This window comes from Hypanus sabinus, unplaced genomic scaffold, assembly GCF_030144855.1.
Source record: "Hypanus sabinus isolate sHypSab1 unplaced genomic scaffold, sHypSab1.hap1 scaffold_477, whole genome shotgun sequence".
NCBI lineage: Eukaryota > Metazoa > Chordata > Chondrichthyes > Myliobatiformes > Dasyatidae > Hypanus > Hypanus sabinus.
Window position 1 is genome coordinate 29,414 of NW_026781348.1, and position 15,022 is coordinate 44,435.

Below are 15,022 nucleotides of genomic sequence, written 5' to 3' on the forward strand. Positions count from 1 at the left end.
AATTATCCAAGCCCCTCCCATTCTCCCTGTCTCCATCAACCCCTTCATCACCTACACCCCTCCACTTCTCCGTCCGTCCCTCCCTCTCCGATGCCCTTTCTGCGATAGTCGCATCATCCCCTACAGAAACGTGCTCTGTCACCTCCCCCCTCCCCACCCTCCATATCAAACGGCTCCCTGCTTGTGTTCAAAGCGAATTGAGGGGACAATGCGTATCAATCCCAGGATCATTCCCGCGAGCTTCATTTCAATCCTTTCCAATGCAAGCACACCTGGCCGGTTTACATAAGGGACCAGAACGTAAAACTCGCCAGTGTTTTACAACACCCAAACTTCGCTTTTTTATTGAAATCATCTTGTTAAGAAAGCTTCCTCGCCACCGACTCCACCTTTGAATTAACATTTAGGGAACGGTGTACGACGTCACCCGCGTCCCTATGCGCCTCAGTTTATTTTTTTTAAATTTTCTCTCCACTTAGAAAATAGTGTACGCCTTTATTTCTTCGACCAAATTGCGTGGCCATACACATCCCGCCACGGTAATCCACCCGAGGCTTCTTTGTCCATTCGCTCAATCTCTCTGAACCCTTCTGTAGCCTCCCTGCTTCCTCAGTACCACCTGTAGATCGGTGACGTCACTGCCGGTCTGCACTGACTGAGGTTTCCCGATGAGGATGTCCATCATCCAGTTACCCAGGGAGGTTCACTGGCCCAGGATCTGGAGCTTGTAGATCAGAACAGAGGAAATGTTTATGCTGAACGCCAACAGCAACCTGACGGTGGTTTTGTAATATCCCTCCTCATTCCCTGCAGAAGCGCTGCTCCGTCACCCCCCTCCCCTCAAACACCCTCCTGCATGTAATCACATGTATTGTCTGTATTGTCTATTGTCTATCCTATTGTCTATTGTCTATTGGGAATCAAGGGATATGGGGACAAGGCAGGGACTGGGTATTGATAGTGAATGATCAGCCATGATCACAGAATGTCGGTGCAGACTCGAGGGGCCGAATAGTCTACTTCTGCACCTATTGTCTATTGTCTATTGTCTATTGTAATTGCGGGAATAATGGGGTATTGATCTCTCCGTTCTGAGCGTTTCTAGCCTTTCAGGCTGGTTGTGTGGTTTCTCATCACCTCCTCCCAGTGGCTGCAAACTCAACACTTCTTCACTGCCCTCCCCCTCCTCCCATTCTCCTATTCCCTCTGCTCTAAATCCGGTGGCTCACAAGTAACTGTCTCTAAGACAAACGCAGAATTCGGTTAGGCGGGATCGCCGTCTTCCTGGTGATCGGTGAGAGAGGAGACAGGGAGCTTCGCCTTGTTTCTTGACGACGTCAGTGTGTTATGGGACAATACGGATGAAGCTTCACTCTGTATGAACAGACTAATCAAGAAATAATGGTGCAGTGTTCCCTGAAGGTGGAATCTATGTGGATACGGTGGCGAAGAAAGCTTTTGGTATGCTGGCCTTTATAAATCAGAACATTGAGTATAGGAGATGGGATGTAATGTTAACATTGTACAAGGCATTCGTGAGGCCAAATTTGGAGTATTGTGTACATTTCTGGTCACCGAAGAATAGGTAGTATGTCAACAAAATAGAGAGAATGCAGATGAGATTTACTAGAATGTTACCTGGGTTTCAGCACCTAAGTTACAGAGGAATATTGAGCAAGTTAGGTATTTTTTGTTTGTCGCGTAGAAGGGTGACGGGGGAGTTGATAGAGGTACTTAAAATTATGATAGAGATAGATAGCGTTGGACTGGATAGGCTTTTTTCTATCAGAGAAGTGGAGATTCAGGCAAGTGGACTTGAGTTGAGAGTTAAGGGGCAAAAGTTTAGGAGTAACTCGAGGGGGGACTTCTTTACCCTGAGAGTGGCAGCTGTGCGGAACGAGCTTCAGGTAGAAGTGGTAGAGCCAGATTGGATATTGTCATTAAAAAAAGAATAGGTATATGGACAGGAAAGGAATGGAGGGTTATGGGCTGAGTGCAGGTCGGTGGGACTAGGCGAGAGTAAGCGTTCGGCACAGACTAGAGGAGCCGAGTTGGCCTGTTTCCGTGCTGTAATTATTATATCATTATATGGTTGTACGTGTCGGACCCCCGATCGGGAGTGTTTGGACAGAGCTGAGTTTCTGTGTCTCTCTCATTCACCTTCCCTCCCTCTCATCCTCTCAATATAACATCCATCATCCCACCTGCCTTCACTCTACCCCTCCATCCTATCCAAATATCCCTTCTCCTTTCCCCTTGCACCTGACTTGCAATGGAGAATGTGACCGATCTCGACTGCGATGATAAAAATAATGACGGGAATGTCCGGCCATTTCACCTCCTGTCCAGTGGGCAGCGCCGTTCAGAACTGCCGGGTCGGTTTGTTATCAGATGTCCGTCAGTTGCGACTCGAGTGCGGGCGGGAGAGATTGGGAAAAGAGGAAAGATGAGTGTGAGGGTGGTGGAGAAAGGGAGAGGGAAGAGAGAAACAGAGCGCTGTGTGAGAAGGACAGTGAGATCGAAAGGCATAGGGAGAGAGTGGCTGGAGCTGGGGAGGGAGCAGAAGAGAGGAGCGAAATTGAAGCAGGTTAGGGGAACTCATGCAGGAAAGAGAGGGGATAGTGAGGGGGAGGCAGTGTGCCATACAGAGAGAAAGAAACGTGTAGACCGAGGGAAATTGACTGGGATTGCGACGGAAGTCAGAGAGATAGAGAGAGGACAGGAAAGGGAGGAGGAGAGAGGGGAAAGGACTGGGAGCGAAAGGGGAGGAAGTTTGGGAGAGCAAGAGTGATGGGCAGAGAGAGAGAGAGAAGGTGAGAATGGTGATCTGGGCAGAGATAGGGGTTCACTGACCAAAAAGAGGATAGAGTGTTGCAGGTGTGTGGAAGGTGGGGAAAGAGAAGCGCGAGCGCGTTGGTGATGGAGTAAAGAGAGAGGTAAATATGCGTACGGATTAGAAGGGAGTAACAAACAATGATGAGCTTATGATCAATGACCTCATGGGTACCATATGTTGGCTGCTGTCCAGCCAAAAAGGGAACCTTACCCAGCAACAAGTGATTTCCCAGACATTGTTCCCTAATAACGTTAGTCAGTTGTCCATATAAAGAAATATCTTGTCGCACAAAGCATTTTTGAGGTATAACATAACTAAATAGGGGAAGGACAGCGCAGGGGGTTGGTAAAAATTTGGAGAGTAGGGGGAGGTGTCAACATAAGGAAATGAGATTATATCCAAGCTAACCTTGGCTGAAATAATTATAACGAACCAATAATGATTTTAAAACTAATTGCATCTTAGCATGTGATCGAAACTATTCTAAGACTGTATTAACTCGCGTAATTATAATATTCCCTGCTATGATCAACGTTATAAATTATGTGGAATTGTGTGCGAGGGGAGGGAAGTGTACTGACTGTCTCTTTGGGAGATCAGTCTGTAACTCCCAATCTCCCTCTTACTCTAAAGAGTGAAGTTTGTTGAAGTATCGCTTGTTTTCCGGTTTTATTGAATTCGTGGTACCTCGGGTCGATCCGCCTTTGACACTGGGAGAGAGAAAAAGTACGAGAGAGAGTCTGATGTTGGCGAGAGAGGGAGATGGGATGGAGAGGGGAAAGATAGAGAGGGTCGAAGAGAGAGCGAGTGGGGGAGAGAGTGTCACGGTGGAAGGGGGAGGTGACGGGGAGGTGACGGGGAGAGAGGGTATGGAGGGTTTGGAAGGGAAAGGGATAGAGAGGGCGAGGACAGTGGGCAGGGAAAGAGGACGAGACGGAGGGAAGAAGGAGCATGAAGATGGAGAGTGGAGTAAGAGGGAGATTGATGGGATAGGGGAGGGAGTGGAAGGCTGCGTAGGAAAAGAGCGTGAGGAGGTAAAGCGAGAGGAGCGGGAGACAGCGAGGGTGGAGGGAGAGCTGGAAGAGACGGGGTGGTGTAGTGAATAGTTGAGGGATGGGGAGAGGAATCCACTCTTGCCGTCCCTTTGCCGTGCGCCGTCTCTTGTCGGGATGTTCCTGACCGGATTTCCCGAGCCTTCTTAAAGAGGCAGAGACGCAGCTGCAGAGAAGTATAGGGTGACGGGGCAGAAATCCCCCAATTGATAGCCAGACCGACACCCTTCCCACCTCCTATGATCCCGTCCTCACCACTCTACTCCGTCTATCACTCCCGCTTTTGCAGAGACTCACTCTCCTTCTGAGCGAGGGGCCCTCGATACGGGGGAAGATAGTGTCTCGCCTGTGTTGTCAAGCCCCACATCCACCCTCGGGGGAGCAGGAAGGGAGGGTGAAGTACAGAGAAGAAATGCGCGAGAGATGATGTTGGAGAGTGGAGAAGCGGATAGTGAGACGGAGGGGAGGAGGTACGGTAGTGATTCTGGGAGGTGGAGAGAGAGGCCGAATGGTTGGGGCAGTAGAGAAGCAGGGGGAGTAGGATAAGAACCGAGGAAGATAGTGGGGGAGAGAACGCGAAGGCGGCAGATAGAGAGAGAGATGAGTCAGGGTGGCATCAAGGGGACTAATGCAAAGTTTGGGAAAGGAGGGGATGAACGAGCTTTTGGGAGCTGGAAGAGAGAGAGGAGGAGGTGAAGATCAGTGACAGTGAGCGAGTGGGAGGGAGGAACAGTGTCAGGTGTTCGCTGACGTCACGCCACCTCCGTCAATCCTCCCCGCATCTCCCGGATCGCATGACGCCGAAGGCTCCATTGGGCCGGAGGGAAAGCCCCCTACCGGCCGGGCATGGCATGAGCTTGCATTCTTCTCCTTCTCCACCTCCTCTTAGCCACTCGCCCTTTTCTCCCCCTCCAAACTCGTTTTTCTCCGCTCTGACCAATCAACGACCTCACTGGTGTTCCCTCCTTCAGATCCACCGACCTGCGTGAAAGGCAAGGGATCCAGCAGAGGGACGGTAGAAGCTGCACTCTGGTCTGCCCTGGGGGTTTGTGATGGGAGAGAGAAGTGAACCCTATGTCTGACCCTGAGGGTTTGTGATGGGAGAGGGAAGTGAACCATGTGTCTGTCCCGGGGGTTTGTGATGGGAGAGTGCGGAGGAGAGGGAAGTTAACCCTGTGTCTGACCCTGGGGGTTTGTGATGGACAGTGCGGAGGAGAGGGAAGTTTGTGTCTGACCCTGGGGGTTTGTGATGGACAGTGCGGAGGAGAGGGAAGTTTGTGTCTGACTCTGGGGGTTTGTGATGGGAGAGTGCGGAGGAGAGGGAAGTTAACCCTGTGTCTGACCCTGGGGGTTTGTGCTGGGAGTGTGCGGAGGAGAGGGAAGTTAACTCTGTGTCTGACTTCGGCAGCGTGTGAAGGGATATGGCGGAGAGAGCTTCAGTCTGTTTCTGATACTCAGTGTTTCTCTCCCAGCTGAACCTAATATATTGTGAGTGGATTCTCTCTGAGCCTCTTCTCTCGTTTTCTCTCTCTTCAACTCCATCCTCTTACCCCTCTACACGTTCACCGCTTCTCAACCACTCTCCCCTCCCTCGTCCTCTCTCCGTTTTGTTCCTCATTTCACCCTCTCATTTCCCCTCTCTCCATTCTCGCCCCGTCACTGCCCCTTCCCTCTCTTTCCAGCCTTCAACCTCTCGCTCTTATCTCCCTCTTCCCTGCCACTGACGCTACCTGCTCCATTTCTCTGACTCTTTCGCCCTGTCTGCACTCTCTCTCATATTGTCTCCCTCCTTCACCCTCTCTATCCTCCAACTCGCTGTAACTCCCTCTCCCCTCTCGCTCGCTCATTCACTCTGTTCCCTACTCATCTCTCAACCTCTCTATTCCATCCCCATTCTCTCTTCCCTCTCTTTTTGCCCACTTTCTCAATCCTCTCCCCTCTGGCACAGTTCCCCGGTCTCCCACTCTCGCTCTCCTCTTTGCACATTTCTCTCTATCGCTCGCTTGGTCTCTTCCACCCTCTCTGTCTCCCTCGATCACACATGTTTAAACCGCCACATCGATCCTTTTGCTCTCTCAGCCCTTCTGACTTCCCTCACCCCTGTTGCTGTCTCCCATCCCACTCACCCCCTAATTTACCTCTGCTTTCCGTACTCTCTCTTCCCCTGTCACGATCTACCCCATTCTCTTGCTTTTTCTCCCAGACGGTCTCACATCCATCTACTCATAGCTGATGATTGGGAAGGGCGAAGACCCCCATTTGCTTCTTTCTCTATCGTTTACGTTCCTTGTCCCTCATCCCTCCCCTTTCCTGCTTTCCTCTTTCCAACCTCTCTCTCCTCTCTATATCCCTCTCCGATTGCTCTCATTCTTTCTCTCTCCGTCTCTCTTCCACCCATTCTCCTGCCCCCTCCTTTCTCCCTTTCTCGCCCAATCAACTCCTCCACCATTTCTCTAACTTTCCACCCCGTCCCATCCGGTGTCCCTATCTCCATCACTTTAACTTTCCTTTCTCTCGGACCTCACTCCCAACACTCCCTCTTCTCTCATTCCTTTACCCACTCAGTCCATGGCCACACAGTTCCCTCTCTGGCTGCCGACCCCCAATCTCCGCATTCACTCCCTTCAGCTATTTCTCCCCTCTCTCGTTATTCTAATCTCAGTCGACCACCGTCTCGCACAGCCTCAACCCACCCGCACTTGCTGCATCCCCACCCACTGCTCTCGGTTCGTCTCTTTACCAGCTGTTCATCTGCTGCTTGTTGGTGTCGATCTGACTCCCTTGTCAAAACGGGCTTCCTCTGACAACGGTCACTTCCCCTTCTGAGCTCAGAGAGGCAGTGAATCCTCACAGGATGGACGCCAGAGAGACCTACATGAACGTGAAATTCGCAGACCCGTACCCACGGTCTCCTTCTCCAGGTGAGTAGGGCAGAGAGACGAAGGGAGGGAGTTTAAATCTGTGTTTGCCCACAAGGGCTGAGATGGGAGAGTGTGGAAGGAGCTTCCCTCTACGTCTGGCCATCCGAGGGGGAGGGGCGCTGCTGTGATGCAACTACGCAGAGGCAGGTTTTCTCTGTGTCTGACCACGGGAGTGTGTGATGGGGCGGTGTGGAGGGAGATTCAATCTGTGTCTGACCCCGGCAGCGTGTGATGGGACGGTGTGGTGGGAGATTCAAACAGTGTTTGACCCCGGGAGTGTGTGATGGGACGGTGTGGAGAGAGATTCACTCTGTGTCTGACTCCGGGAGTGTGTGATGGGACGGTGTGGAGAGAGATTAACTCTGTGCCTGACCCCGGGAGTGTGTGATGGGTCGGTGGGAAGGGAGATTCAAACTGTGTTTGACCCCGGGAGTGTGTGATCGGACGATGTGAAGGGAGATTCATTCTGTGTCTGACCCCGAGAGTGTGTGATGAGATTGTGTGGAGGGAGATTAATTCTGTGTTTGACCCCGGGAGTGGGTGATGGGTCGGTGGGGAGGAAGATTCAAACTGTGTTTGACCCCGGGAGTGTGTGATGGGACGATGTGAAGGGAGATTCATTCTGTGTCTGACCCCGGGAGTGTGTGATGGGACGGTGTAGAGGCAGATTCACTCTGTGTCTGACCCCGGGAGTGTGTGATGGGGCGGTGTTGAGGGAGATTCTGGCCTAGGAATGTGCGACGGGACGCTGTAGAGGGAAGATCACTGTGTCAGACCTCAGCAGTCATACCCTCTGTATGACCCTGGCGCGGTGTGGAGGGAAAAATTGATACTGGGAGTGTGTGATGTGACGGTGTTGCGGGAGCCTGAGGCAGCATCTGATACTCACTGTTTTTTCCCAGCTTAACCCAATGTTTCGTACCTGGAATTTAATGTCAAAAGCCTCCCTGAGCCCGTTATCTCGCTTTATCTTTCACCCACTCTATCCTTCTCTTTCCCTGTTCCTTTGCCCCTTTCTCATCGACTCTCCCCTCCATCGTCCTCTGTCCGCTTTGTTCCTCATTTCACATTCTCAGTTCACCTCTCTCGCTTTCTCCCCATCACTGCCCCTTCTCCCTCTCTCCCACTTTCAACTTGTCCTACCTCCCCCTCCTCTGCCACTGACGCTATGTGTTCCATTTTCCATCTGCCTCTTTCCCCCGTCTCCTCTCCCTCTCCCAGATTCCCCCTCTTTCCACCCACTCTCTGTCCCTCCCTCTCCACTCTCACTCGCTCGTTTTCGTCCCTCTCTACCCATCTCCAACCGCCCTATCCTGATCACCACTCCCTTCCCTCTCATTATGCCCACTGTCACAATCCTATCCCCTCTGTCACATTCCCGACTCTCCCATTCCTGCTTTCCCCACCCCTTTGCACACTTTACTCTCTATCGCTTCCTGGGTCTCTTCCACACTCTCTCTCCCAATTCGATCACGCGTGTGTCAACCAGCCCATCGCTCCTTTCACCCTCGCTCACTCCCTGTCTTTCCTCACCCCTCTTGCTGCCTCTCACCCACTCACTCCCTGTGTTACCTCTTCTTTCCGTAATCTCTCTTCCATTCTCTCTCTGTCCCCCATTCACTCATACTGTCTCACATCCTCTCGCTTTATCTCCTAGACTGAACTCCGCCTTCTCAGAGCTGAACATTTGGAAAGTCGAGCCCCCCATTTGTGTCTCCCTGTACCGTTGTCAATCCTTTTTCCCTCTCTCCGCTCCCTCATTCCTCTCTCCCTTTCTTCCACGCATTCACATGCCCCCTCTTTTCACCCTCTCTCTCGCAACCATCTCTCTCTCTATTCTGCAGCCCTCAACCCCATCCAATCCGGTTCAACCATCTCTATCACTCTTCCTTTCCCTCCTCTCCCACCTCACTCCCAACACTCCCTCTTCTCTCATTCCTTTACCCACACAGATCCCGACCACACAGTTCCTTCTCTCACTGCCTCTCACTGCCGACCCACAGTCTCCTCACTCTCTCCCTCCACCATATCTCCCTTCTCTCGCTTTTCTTATCTCAGTCGATCATCCTCTACAACACCCTCATACCCTCCCGACTCACACTTGCCGCCTCCCCCACCCCATGCGCTCGGTTCTTCTCTTTACCAGCTGTTCATCTGCTGCTTGTTGGTGTCGATCTGACTCTCTTGTCAGAATGGGCTTCCTCTGACAACGGTAACTGCCCCTTCTGAGCTCAGAGAGGTAGAGGAACCTCGACAGGATGGACGCCAGAGAGGCTTACAAGAAGATCACTGTTTCCGATCCCGGCATTCAGAACCTGTGTATGACCCTGGCGCGGTGTGGAGGGAACTTCACTGTGTGTGTGATACCGGGAGTGTGCGATGGAGCGGTGTGAAGGGAACTTCACCGCGTGTGTGATACCGGGAGTGTGTGTTGGGATGGTGTTGAGAGAGCCTCAGGTAGTTTCTGATGTTCACTGTTTTTCTTCCATCTGAACCTAATGTATCGTACCTGGAAAATAAAGTATACCCCTCTCTGAGACCCTTCACCCGATTACTCTCTCAACCAAACTATCCTTCCCTTTCCCACTTACCCCTCTACTTCTCTTTTCCACCTCATCTACTCTCCCCTCACTCGTCCTCGGTCTTCTTTGCTCCTCATATCATCCTCTCGTTTCCCCTGTATCCATGTTCTCCCCATCACAGCCCCTTCCCTCTCTGTCCCTCCTTCAATCACTCTCCTACCTCCCATCTCCACAACTGACGCTCTCTGTTGCATTCTCTCTCTCTCTCTCTCTCTCTCTCTCTCTCTCTCTCTCTCTCTCTCTCTCTCTCTCTCTCTCTCTCTCTCTCTCTCTCTCTCTCGCTTTTCCCCGTCTCCCCTCCCTCTCACACTTTCCCACCCTCTTTACCCCTCTCTTTCCTCCCTTTCTCTCCACTCTCGTTCTCTCCTTTGCACTCGTCCCCTCTATCGCTCCCTTGGTCTCTTCCTCTCTCTCCCACTTCCATCACGTATATTTCAACCACCCCACTGATCACGTTTACCCTCTATCCCCTTCTGTTTTCCCTCAGACCTCTTGCTGTCTCCCATCTCTCTCTCCACCTCTGTTAGTCTTCTGTCCGTATTCCCTCTTTTAATCTCCCGCCACCCCCCATTCTCTAACACTCTCTCTCACATTTTCTCGCTTTGTCTTCCAGATGGTCTGACCTCCACCTACTCAGAGCTGATGATTGGGAAAGGCGAGCCCCCCAGCGATCATGATGTGGAATCGCCCCTTGCCCCGGGACCGGGCGAGTGGCCAATCACTATACAGACAGGTCAGAGTTCTCGACAATGAAGTCACTCTGGGGAACTTGCGCGTCATGTGCCGAAGTACCCAAGTTTTTAATGCTTCCGCCTCGACCGTTTCACATTCAGCTCGTTCCGTAGACTGACCACCATCTCGATAACAAAAGGCTGTCCATCGACTCCCCAATTAAATCTCTTCCCTATCTCACCTCAGTCCTGCGCGCTTCGGTCCATAATTCCCCGAGTCTCTCGAAAATAGCTGTGTGTATTCACTCCGTCTGTGTCCCTCGTGGCTTCAGAAACCTCTGAAAGGTCACCCCTGCCCTACAAGGTATATTTTTGCAATCAGCCCAACCTCGCTTCGTAACCCAGTCTCTGGAGGCCCGGCAACATCTTCCTCTGCACTCTTTCCTGTTCGATTGCATCTTTCCCAGAGCAGGACAATCAAAGCTGAATAACGTACCCCGTGTGAGCCCTTACCGACGTCCTGTTCAACTACAACACGACCTGCGGTATTGTCTACAGTTTTAGTCACCAAATTACAGGAAGTATATTAATAAGTTTGACAGAGTGCAGAGAAGATTTACAAGGATGTTGCCGGGACTTGAGAAACTGAGTTAAACCAGTTGAATCAGTTTGAATCAGTTAGGACGTTATTTCCTTGAGCGCAGAAGAATGAGGGGAGATTTCATAAAGGTATATAAAATTATGATCGGTATAGATAGAGTGAATGCAAGCAGGCTTTTTCCACTGAGGCTCGGGGAGAAAAAGGAAAGCAGAGGACATGAGTTAATGGTAAAGGGGGAAAAGTTTAAAGGGAACATTGTGCAGGTTTCTTCATACAGAGAGTGGTGGGAGTGTGGAATGAGCTGTCAGATGAAGTGGTAAATGTGGGTTCACTTTTAGTATTTAAGAAAAACATTTACAGGTACATGGATCAGAGGTGTATTGAGGGAGATGGTCCAGGTGTAGATCAGTGGGACTAGACAGAAAAAATGGTTCGGCACAGCCAAGAAGGGCGGAAAAGCCAGTTTCTGTTCTCCAATGTTCTCTGGTTCTCTGGTTCTGGTCCCGGCTCTTATCGTCTTATGGTCTAATGATTTTCCAGAGCGATATACCATCTGGAACCTAACAGCTACCATCCCGACCTGATCCGTTCTCCACAATTCAAATTAGTCAGACAGATCTCTTTGTTTTCCACATCATCTTCCAGTATACACAGCCATCTGGGCCTTGTTAATAGCCGTGTTATAGTCTATCTACGCTCCATCTAATCTCCGTGCCTGATCTGTCTTACCTGGTCAAATTATCCCGACAAGTCAACCTGGATCTCACACCACCTAGAATTCTCCTGCCTCTTCTATCATTCACCCGCTCTATCATCCCCTTTACATCCCTCTATCAGTCCTCAGTGATCCTTCTCTGCCTCTCCCAACCCTCTCTTCCATCTTCTGGAGTTATCTGCCTTCAGGGAACTTGTGAATGGATGCTTTAAAGTCAGTGTGCAGTATGCCCACCAATCCGAGCAAATCAGTCAGTCAAATCCCCCTGGTCACCACACTATTATACAGAGTGACCTACAAATTGTAAGCGAGAAATGCCTTATTGAGTTCCCACACTCATCAGGTCTACTTCCCAGTTCCAATGAAACGTCCTGGTTCCTCACTCATGATACAGAGATACTGTTCCGCCCATGACCACAAAAAACTGCAGGGCTCTGTGGACACAGCTGAGCACAGCACCGAAACCAGCCTCCCCTCCATTGACTCTGACTGCACTCCCTGCTGCCCCGGGAAAGCAGCCAGCTTCATCAAAAATCTACCTTCACGCCCCCCCCCACCCATCCCTCGTCTACAACAACACCATGGGCAGGAAGTTATGAAAGTATGTATCATCAGAACATAGAACAGTGAATAATCTACAGCACATGACAGTTCCTTCTGTCCACAATGTTGTGCCGACCATCTAACCGACTACAGAGACTGTCTAGAAATTCCCTAGCCGCAAGCTCGTCATATATCCAATCTTTGAGAAAAGAATGTTTCATACAATAATAGAACGAGGAGCAAAATAGCACAAATATAATCCTCTGTCTTCCCCCTCTCTCTCGCTCCCTCTGTCTCCTCCTCCCACTCTACCCCTCTTTCGATATCGCTTTCACACTTCTCACTCCCCTTCACTATCCTCTCTCCCTCTTCTCTATCCGTCTCTCCGTCCTAATTCTTTCCCCTTTCCCTTTTCCCATGCTCCCCATTTCCAGCAGATCGCCCCAATCTCACACCCTCTTTCCCTCTCCATTCACTCATTCCACTCTTTCTCTCCTGCTCGATTTCCCCGTGTTTCTCTTCCCACTTCACTCTCTCCCGCAGCTCCTCTCCCTGCCTCTCAGCCCTGTCTGTCACCCTCACTTAACACTCTCTCGTTACTCTCTCTCTCCCTCGCTCTGTTCAACCTTTTTGTTCGCACTCGCCCCATTTTCTAACGATCTCTCCTCCTCTATTCTCTCTCTCTCTTTCTCATTCTTTCGTAGAGAGTCTGAACACCACCTACTCAGTGGTGATACTTCCAAAAGACGAGCCTCTCATCAATGAGAATGAAGATCCTCCCACTGCCTCGGGAACCGCCGAAATAACAGAGACTGCACGAGCAGGTCAGAGTTCACAATAATGACGTCATGCTGAATATGTCACGTGCCCGCTGCCAAAGTATTCTAGTCCTAACGCATCTGCATCGATCACTTCCTCCGGCAGCTCGTTCCAGCTTGTGCTTAAAAAAAAAAGAAGTCGTCACTCGGTTACCCTGTTGAAGGTTGCCCTCTTTCTGCTATCATCTTAGACCTGTGCGCTCTGTTTCTCGATTCTCCAAGCCTAGAAGAAATTACTCTGCGCATTCATCTGTTCTGTTCTCCACGTGGTGTTATACACCTCTGTAAGTTCACCCCTGCTCTCCAAGTTGTACAGTCACGACCCGCCCAACCTCTCTCTGTTACTCAGTCTCTCGAGCCCCGGGACACCGCACTCCAAGTGTAGTCTCACCGACGGCTTGTGCAATTGTAGCGTGATCTCTTGCCTCCCCTACTCAGTAGCAGCTCACGAGGGCCGACGCGTCGGACACGTTTTTCGCCGCCCTGTCTACGTATGACATCACTTTCAGTAAATTGTGTACCGTACCCCTAAACCCCTATGTTGTATAAAATTTCACAGCGTTGCACCCGTTCTCTGTGAAAATCCGATCCTGTTTCTTTTTCTCTTCTTCAAATACAACAGCTCGCCCTTTTCCGAATTAAACAGCATTTGCCACTGCTCAGCCTTCTTCCCCAGCTGACCGATATCCCCCTGAAATGTCTACACTTTTAACAACGCCATCAACGTTAGAGTCGTCTGCAAGGTCACCATCTGCATCTTGTATAATCTGCTACAAATGGTCGATATCGTTGACAAATATCGCAGGTCTCACACTCGAACTGCTGGTGAACACGGCTAGTGACGGGCAACCAGCCTGAGAAGCCCCTACAGCAAATTGTGTATCCAGATACCCAGCCCTCACTGCGTCGCAGGCCATCTTCTGGAGCGGTTTAAAATCACAGAACTTGTTAACAGATAGAATTACAAAGAATGGTACAGCACATTACAGGCACCTCGGCACACAATGTTGTGCCGACCCTCAACCCTGCCTCCCAAATGACCCCCCCCCCACCTTAAATCCCTCCATATACCTGTCTAGTAGCCTCTTAAACTTCTCTACTGCATCTGTCTCCCCCACTGACTCAGGAAGTTCATTATGCACACAAACCACCTTCTTCTTCTTCTTCTTCTAATATCCCCCCCCTGAACTTCCCTCCCCTTACCTTAAAGCCAGGTCCTCTTGTACTGAGCATTTGTGCCCTGGGGAAGGGGCGCTGGCTCTTCACTCTATCTATTCGTCTCAATATCTTCTGTACCTCTATCATGTCTCCTCTCAACCTCCTCCTCTCCAAAGAGTTAAGCACTAGCTCCCTTAATCTCTGATCATATTCCATGCTCTCTAACCCAGACAACATCCTGGTAAATCTCGTCTGTACACTTTCCAGTGCTTCCACATACTTCCTTTAGTGAGCCGACCAGAAATGGACACACAGTACTCCAAGTGTGGCCTGACCAGTGTTTTATAGAGCTGCATCATTACAGCGCCTCTCTTAAACTCTATCCCTCGACATATGAAAGCTAACACCCCATAAGTTTTCTTAACCAGCCTATCTACCTGCGAGGCAACTTCCAGGGATCTGTGGACATGTACCCCCTGTTCTCTAGGCTCCTCCACTCTACCAAGTATCCTGCCATTTACTTTGTACTCTGCCTTGTATTCAGTCCTTCCAAGGTGCACCACCTCACACTCTTCCGTGCTGATCACCATCTGGCACTTCTCAGCCGACTACTGCATCCTATTAATGTTTCTCTGCCATCTTCTACAATCTTTCACAACACCATCAACCGTTGTGTCGTCTGCAAACTTGCCAATCTTCCAACCTCCCGATTGCCCCCTCCCTTCTTTTCTATCTACTCCATTCCTTCTCCGTCTCTCTCTATCTCCCTGTCTTCCATCGTCCACAGCGATCTGCAATCTGGGACCTTGTGAACTGACTTATTAAATTCAACGTTCATTACCAATCCGCACAAATCAGTCTGACAAATCTCCCTGTGACCCACACCATTCTACAGAGCAGCCTATAAAGTGGAAACATTAACCGGCCTCATTGAGTTCCTTGCAGATCACGTCTGCCACCCTGTTCTCATGAACCTCCCTGCTTCATCAATCAAAATACAGAAACTACTCCACCAGCGCCCGCAGGAAACTGCAGAGCGCTGTGGACCCAGCTTAACACATCTCTGAAACAAGCCTTCCCTGCATGAACCCTGTCTACTCTTCATGCTGACCCGGTAAAGCTGTT